At 34.9% G+C, this 8,484-nt stretch overlaps 1 long non-coding RNA gene across 1 annotated transcript; it reads left to right on the top strand.

The window, feature by feature from the left end:
• Positions 1–1,060: 1,060 nt before the first annotated feature.
• LOC135730040 (uncharacterized) lies at positions 1,061–5,391 on the top strand. The gene is made up of 5 exons (XR_010525846.2): positions 1,061–1,559; positions 2,092–2,186; positions 2,958–3,077; positions 3,160–3,219; positions 4,325–5,391. It is a non-coding gene; the product is annotated as an uncharacterized lncRNA (long non-coding RNA).
• The last annotated feature ends 3,093 nt before the right edge of the window (positions 5,392–8,484 follow it).

Raw genomic sequence — 8,484 nt, forward strand, 5'->3', positions numbered from 1 at the left:
TTCAACATTTGATATGTTATCTATATTCTATTGTGAATAAAATATAAGTTTATGAGATTTGTAAATTATTCCATTCCTTTTTTACTAACAATTTCTACAGTGTCCCAACTTTTTCTGATTTGGGGTTGTAGTTTAATTAGGAAATATAACTAGTTTTAACAAACATGCCTTCCTAAAACAGTACCTGTGCGCATTTTGAGACAAAACAAAGGGCACTGATTTATTATAAGATATGTCTATGCCAGTTGAAACTGCCCCCTAGTTTAGTGTAATATGATTTTTTAACATACATATTTACATAATTTGTCAAATATTATTTATAAAACAAATCTGTTTTCAGCATATGTCAAGACAAATATTACAAAAACGAATTAAAATTTACATTTAGAAATAACTAATAAAATGATATTTAAAAAAAAATATGATTACACGTACATGGCATCAAGGTGGATAAAATATTTAACATTTATAATTTTTTGGCACAATTGTCGGTTACACCATTTGACATTTTCAGGTCCATTCAGTCTTAACTTTCATAAAAATGGTGCATATGTAATTTTTTATTGCATAAAATTATCATAAATACACTATGTGCATTGAAATAAACCTGATGGATTCTTTTTAAACAAGTTTTTAAAAAGATTTTTGAATTTCCCATCTTGCCATCTTCCCATCTTGTTTTTGTCACTGACCCATGTTCTATATTCTGTAAGTAGTATCTGTGGATGCAATTTCGGACATACCGCATTCATCATGTTTTCATTGTCATGGTTTTTATTATATCCTTTGACCTATGACATCATCAGAACAAATACGACCGAAAATGTATTTACGCATTGTTTAACAAGTACACTTAAATCACAAGGAATACATTTCGTGGTAGCTAAATCAGTGAAAGAGCCACCCAGTTCTCAGAGTTTTAGCATTTTTATAATATTCACCTATTAGAATTTGGCACCTCTTCAAATTGTGGGGCCTTATGGGACAGTAAAGTGTCTATCGTATGCACACTTAAAAATCTAGCCGAAAGTAGTAGGTCATCCAGGTGCTTTCCTACACTCTAAAAAACGTTGGGTTGTTTTTTCAACCCAACTGCTGGGTTGAGCCAGTTGGGTTATTTTGTTGGGTTGTTTTATCAGTGTTGGGTAGTTTTTGTGTAACCCAACTTGTTGGGTTACATGTTGGGTAATTTTGAAGCAGAGCCAACTTAATAGATACATATAGCTGTTTCTCAATATTACTTTGTCTATTCCACAAAATGTATTTTAAACATAAGTTCAGGCGAGAATATATATGTATAATGTTCAAATTTGCAGTCGGTTTGTAAAGTGAACGCCAATTTTAAAGTTTAATTAGTCAAAGTCGGAATGTTACCGGCCACCGTTACCGGCCACCGGGTGTCAGTGTTGTTCTTCCCCAGAGAGAAATCCTCCCTTCCCCCACACAGACGGTCAGCTGAACTGCTTCTCACTGCAACGTTACCTGACGCGGGAGTTTATTACCTCAAGATTCATGAACGGTTTTTCGTCGACTTATCTTTGATTTATTTGAAGGAAAAGGTTTGTATCATTGTTTTTAATCATTTAAACTATTTCTGAATGCAAAAGTATGCAAAATGATGGTTCACATGACTCTTATTAAAAGTTTTATTAGCTTCCGTTGGCTAGTCTGTAATCATGCCCAGTAAATCTGAACTTTGTTTATGCTTGCTTTTAAATTATTTAAATATTTTGTTGAATTAAACGTTTTATGAAATATGTCTAAAACATGGCTTTTTAAAATAATTTTAGAAACGTTAGAATGTAACGTATTCTAATGGTTTAGAAATTCAGTTTAAAACAGATAACTTTAATATGAGGAAGAAACGTGTACGTTTTAAATAAATAATCGTTTGTTGTAAAAGTTGAAATCAAACTGATGCTTTTAATATCATGTTTAGATCATGAAACTTTAGCCTTGAGTTCACAGACAGGGTATCACAACACATATTGTGAACTCTCATTTGGTCTGTGTAAGTTACAGACATTTTTGTATTTTTGAAATGTCTTTGATGATGCCCACTTAAATCACAGTTTTGGCTTATTTCCACAGACCCTGATGGATAAAAGATGGATATTTTTTCCTGGAGAAGCTAAAACAATGTAACTTTGAGGTTCTGATACCAGCTTTTACAACGTTATTTACAGGTAACATGAAAATGCACTTGTTTTTTATTATTTAAAGTGATATGTTGACATTACAATGAGGCATTTCAAAGCATTTCTTTATTAAGAATCCCTGCTTATTTTGCTGTGAGTATGTCATTTTCAAAAGTGGTATGTAAGGTTGCACGATTAAAGGAATAGTTCACCCAAAAATTATATTAAACTCATGATTTACTCACCCCCAAGCCATTCGAGATGCATATGTCCATCATTTTTTAGACTAACACATTTTGAGATATTTTAGATTATAGATTATATTACAGGGTCCACTCCTTCACGTCCAAAAAATGTGCATTCATCCTTCACAAAAGAAATCCAAATGGCTCCACGATGATAAACAAAGGTCTTCTGAGCGTAATCCGCACGTTTTGTTTGACTTGAAGGAGTGGACCCCATAACTTTACATTTGATTAACTGAAAGATCTAAAACATTTTCTAAAATAACTGAAAATGTGTTAGTCTGAAAAATGATGGACATATGCATCTTGGACGGCTTGGAGGTGAGTAATTCATGGGTTTAATATCATTTTTGGCCCAACTATCTCTTTAATTGTATAAAATTGTCAAGCCTATCTCATCGGTAAAGCCGGTTCTATGATTAGTAGTAAATTGCCATCATCTGAAAACAGGTGAAGCACCATTTACTTCACGCAGCCGTAGTTCACTGACACGCTAGCCTATATATCATTCATTATCGCATAAATGTACATTAAAGTTTTATTGAAAAATGAATGCATGATTTGTCATTTTCAGAGTTCACAAGACTTCTCTGTGTTATTTCCTGAACATGCCGAAACTTGGGCACTGCATTTTCCAGACAGAATCCTGCAACTTCCCAGCCAAGAACCAGGAGCATCAACAAATCACCTCCAGGTACACTTGGGAAAACAATAGTTGTTTGCTGAGTATTATGACAGTAAAGTTACTAATTTAACCTAAACATTTTTCTCTACAGAACCCCATGATGATATTCCAACTCCTGTCTACAAAAGTGGGACGAAAATCTTAAGTCTATGTAAGTAATGGAAGTATTGCACACTTTGCTTTGCAAGCAACCTAAAACATTTAATATTGTTCATGCCAATAACTAGCAAGAAGACATGTTTACAAGTAGGAATAGAGTTAAAACTCGGACAAGAAAAATTGTCTTTTACTCGCAACTCTAAAACATTAACTTTAGGGACAAACGTTAAAGGAATAGTCTACTCATTTTCAATATTAAACTATGTTATTACCTTAACTAAGAATTGTTGATACATCCCTCTATCATCTGTGTGCGTGCACGTAAGCGCTGGAGCGATAGCATTTAGCTTAGCCCCATTCATTCAATGGTACCAATCAGAGATAAAGTTAGAAGTGACCAAACACATCAACGCCTGAAAAGTCCGCTCCCCTTCTCCCTCTCATAATGGGAGAGGGAGGGTGTTACTGTGCCGAGTCGAAGTACTCCCAAAAGTGCTATTACGCCATAAAATATAGTTCCTCTTTTAAATCCGCTTAGAAAAGCGCTACGTTTTATTTTGTACCACCAAACTTGCTCGTATAACTGCTCGTCTTAAATAGGAAAAACATTGATGTGTTTGGTCACTTCTAACTTTATCTCTGATTGGTACCATTGAAAAAATGGGGCTAAGCTAAATGCTATTCAAGTGTCGCAGTGCGCTCCAGCGGTTACGTGCACGCACTAAGATGATAGAGGGATGTATCAACTCTTCTTAGTTAAGGTAATAACATATTTTAATATTGAAAATGAGTAGACTATTCCTTTAATGTCCAGCCATGTATTCATTACATAATATATGCTAATAAAGTGTTGGCTATATTAAGTAATAAGGGCAAGTATGCAGGTTGTTGCAAAATCTAAAAAATTGGGCTTACTGCCAGGTAAAGTGACGTGGTAGAATCTGAAATAACTGTGAATCTGAGTTATTGGCATGAACAAAGAGTATATTGTAAGGTTATTGAAATAAAAAAGACATTTATAAATTTCATTACAATTAAACTAGATACTACATTTGTGTGTATGAAATATGAATTGTTTGGTTTTGTATAATAATGCTGCATCATGCATTTAGAGTCTTTGCCTGCATTCTAACAAGTGTTTTGTCTGTTTTCAACAGGTTGGGACCAACATGGTTGCATTCTTCTGAGAGGCTGAGGTGACAAAACCATTCCCATTTGTCCTTGGATTGGAAGATGACGATCTCTGCCATCAAGCCTTCGTTGTTTTTGACAGACAGCCACTCCAGCAATACACCCTCCTTGGTGATGTTGACATGTTTTAAACTTTTTTTATGTTTTGGACATTAATTTTACCAAGCAGTGCACATCAGTGTGGGTGTTTTTGAAGACTGTTGTTTACAAACTCCCAAGAACAGAATCCCTTTCTATAAGAAGTCTGTGTAGTTATTTGTCATGCTAAGGCGATAACTCATGTTGATCATATATTGACTGTTTGTGCAACTTTGTGTTGATCTTATGTGTTACATTAACCATTTCTTATTACACGGTTCTCTAAAATGCTAGTTTCTGATTGGCCAGTCGTGACATTCTACTACTGCTCAAAACTAAAAACTCCAATGCTGCAAATCATTTTGACAGGTACAGTTTTATATTACACAAAAATTAAATATCAATGTCTATTAATTACATTTCCGAACATTAAATTTACAAATGATTAAACCAATGTGTTCGTGACATTTGTCCTGAAGAAACTGTTGGGGCTTTTTTCTGTGATGACATGCTGCCAATACATTATCCCTTACTTGTACAACTTTTTACTTGATCTAATTGTAATGTTAATTGGGTATCTGTCATTTTAGATTGTGAGATATAATACTAATATATTTTTTTTATCAGAAAGTTGATTTTTTGTGTAGGGCTAAGTACTCTTTTATTGTTCATGTGCAATAAATATGCTTTTTCAATTAAATCTATGCTTTGTTATTTATAGACACCACAATGAAAGGTATGAAAGCAATTTAAACCACAAAATTTCAGCTTTAAACACATTAACCAAACGTTGGGTTGTTTCAACCCAACAAAAAGTTATTTCTACCCAACAGATGGGTTAAAAAATCAACCCAACTGGTTGGGTTGATTGTACAACCCAACTTGTTGGGTTAAAATAACCCAGCGTTGGGTTGGTCCATATTTAACCCAACGTTGGGTTGCAAAACAACCCAAATTGGGTTAATTTTAACCCAACGTTTTTTAGAGTGTATAGCTTCTCTACTGCTATATTTAACTCTACTGTACTTTTCTACTATAGTAAAAACTACTGCTTTTCCAACATTAAGAATTCAGACATACTACTCGCCTCGCCTACTGTTTGCACTAACTATTTAGTATGGAAATAGGCGATTTTGGACACAGGGTAAATTGTGTTCCTTTGTTAAAAGAAACTTCGATTTTTTATATATTTGCTACATTATATATTTGCTACATTTTTAACATCCCTAATATTTTCAAAGCAAATGTAAAATGTTCCCACCTGAAACCTGCCTAAGAGCTTTTGGAGTACACGCTCCCCTGAGAAACAATGATCATAGCATTTCAAGTTTGAACAGGTTGTATACACCACTATATGCATATTTCGCTCAAGACTGTTTTGTACATAATTTTCGCCTTAGGGCTCAAAAAGCATCGTCTTTATGTCTTTCAGCTGTCTTTCTATTTAAGCATTTACCAGCTGCAAAGTTTGGTAGTGTAGTGTGAAATGCTCCGCTGGGATGTTATAATTCTATCTGCCTTGGAGGAAATGATTATTGAAAAGAGAAACACAACCCAGAATCCCAGAGCATAGAAAGGTCAACGTACCAGACAAAAGTCTGACCTCAAGGCTAGATAGACAGATGAGAGCAAGCCCGGAGCATCAGAGAGATAAATGTAATCCACGCTCGCCATCGTACCATTCTGTTTGCTTTATTTCCTCTCATTTCACCCAATTTCATCCCTCCTTCACGGATATTAAAAAGAGATTCAGAGCCACTAACACAAACTCTCAGACTCCCACACAAACTCTTAGACGCTGAAAGAAACTCTTGTCCTCGGGGGCCAGCTATCTCATTTCAAACACTCACTGTAAAGAATGACAGTAGATTCATCCTCATAAAGAGGCCATGCGTTTGTGCATTGGAGGCTGACTTAATGTGTAAATTCAAGTGTGCTTGAGAGACATATAGGCGCCCAACAGGAAAGCAGAATCACAAATAAGACTTCTTTATGTCTCAGTTGTTTCTCATAGACATCAACAAAGAGATTCAAAGGAGAGAAAATTAAGAGTTAGGCATATAAGATGCTTTCATGAGAAAAAGTACACGTGTCTCATTCAATGTTTAAGAGGAGATCGCAACATTGTATAAAATTGAGATATTTTCAGTTTTGCTACTCACATAAAAGTTGCTATATACTCTTTACATACCGTTTTTGACTTCGTTTCTTATAGAAAAATAACAAACCCATTGGGTGTCCTGAGTTTTGAAATCTCATGAAAACACAGACTGATCTCACGGAAGGTTGTGTTATAGTCACAAAAATTTATTAATTTCATGTCCATTGCAAGAAATTCACCTTTTTTTCGTGCCTTGAGCAAGAATGTATTTTTCGTGTCAGTCGCACGAATTTCTATACATAGTTTTTCATGTCCATTGCACGACTTTCTTTTTCGTTTCATTTTATGTTTTTTTTCCCTCATTGTTTTTTCCTATTTTCTTACCATTGTCGCTTGGGGTTAGAATCACTTTCTGTTACATTTTTAGACATCCTAACCCAAACCCTAACTCTAACCCCAACTCCAGGTGAGAATAGTTTTAAAAGCAGAAGAAAAACATGTAGAAACCAATACATAAAAATACATCCTAACCCAAACCCCAAATCTAACCCCAACCCAAAGCAAAAAGCTGAATTTCGTGCAATAGACATGAATAAATTAATAATATTTTTCGTGACTATAACACAAATTTCCATGAGATCATTTTGGAGAAACAATATGTATTAGTAAATGCAATTGAACATTTCTCATGTATACATGTGTGTTTGGTGTAACAATATTTTGCTTCCCAGCAAGCAATTTTGGCTAAAACAAGGTCAAATGTGCGCTGCCAGTGAAAGTCTAGACGTCTAACCATAGCCTAAGAGTAGATGATGCGTATACATTGAAAACATGTAAATGAAATGAAAGCAAACACCTTGAACACCTGCTGACTTTGCTTACATGAGGTAATATCGTACATCTCCAAGTTTTTTTTGGCAAAAATGGCATGTAACCAAATTCGAGATTATTTAGGGTGGAAGTGGGTTACAAATAATCTGACTACATTGAGTCTAGTTAGCTGTCATTTCACTGTCTCAGTTTTTGCTTGCTTTATGGTGTTGTAATGGTTTTGTCTTGTGTTCTGTTGTCTGGGTCTTTTACTTTGAAGTCATGTTTCTGGTCTTTTATTTTGATATCATGCCATGTCTCACTTCACGATTCACTTCCTGTTTGTCTGTATAAAGCCTGTTCAGTCACTCTCACCATATTGCGAAGTATTGTTAGTGTACAGCTGCATTACCAAGCGTTTCATTGCCTTGTTTCCTGTTCAAGTTTTGTTTCTTATTCTTGTTTATTCTTGCCTGTATTTTGGATTACGCTTTTGGATTACCCTTTGGATGTGTTTGCCTGCCCTTTTGGGAATTTAAATAAAATGGATTCGTCTCTCTCTCGCTTTGTGTAAGCAGCCCGGAGTTACAGGTGTGTATGTGTGTGTGTGTGTGTGTGTGTGTGGGGGGGGGGGGGGGGGGGGGTTGTCCCTTTTTGACCCAACGCTGGGTTGAAAATAACCCAGAATTTGTTAGAGTGCACGTGTACAACCACAGATATTTGTGAAATGTGTGTGCGAATATGGTTAATGTCCTATTGAGCCTCTTTCCTTTCTTTGTCCACGTCGATTGGGAAATTTGAAAGATGAACTTTTTTCATCTAAAGGAAAGCGTATTTAATGTTGTGAATTTTCTGGGAATATCAAGCATTTTTGTCTCGATCAATAAAAGTAAAAGCACATAGTAAAATAATCAACTTTAGTCAATAAGGCTCTGAATTTTAGAAAGCAAAATTCACAAATGTCATAAAATGAAATAAAACAGATGACATTCAGCATGCAGTCAATAAATTCGACAGCAGTGGTTTTATACATTTGTTTAAATGAGCTGCTCATATAAGATATTTGGTTAGCAAATTCAATATTTTACAATTGATTTAAATGTCGTTTCAATTAGCCATAAATAAACTGCAGCTTTA

This window comes from Paramisgurnus dabryanus, chromosome 11, assembly GCF_030506205.2.
Source record: "Paramisgurnus dabryanus chromosome 11, PD_genome_1.1, whole genome shotgun sequence".
Lineage (NCBI taxonomy): Eukaryota > Metazoa > Chordata > Actinopteri > Cypriniformes > Cobitidae > Paramisgurnus > Paramisgurnus dabryanus.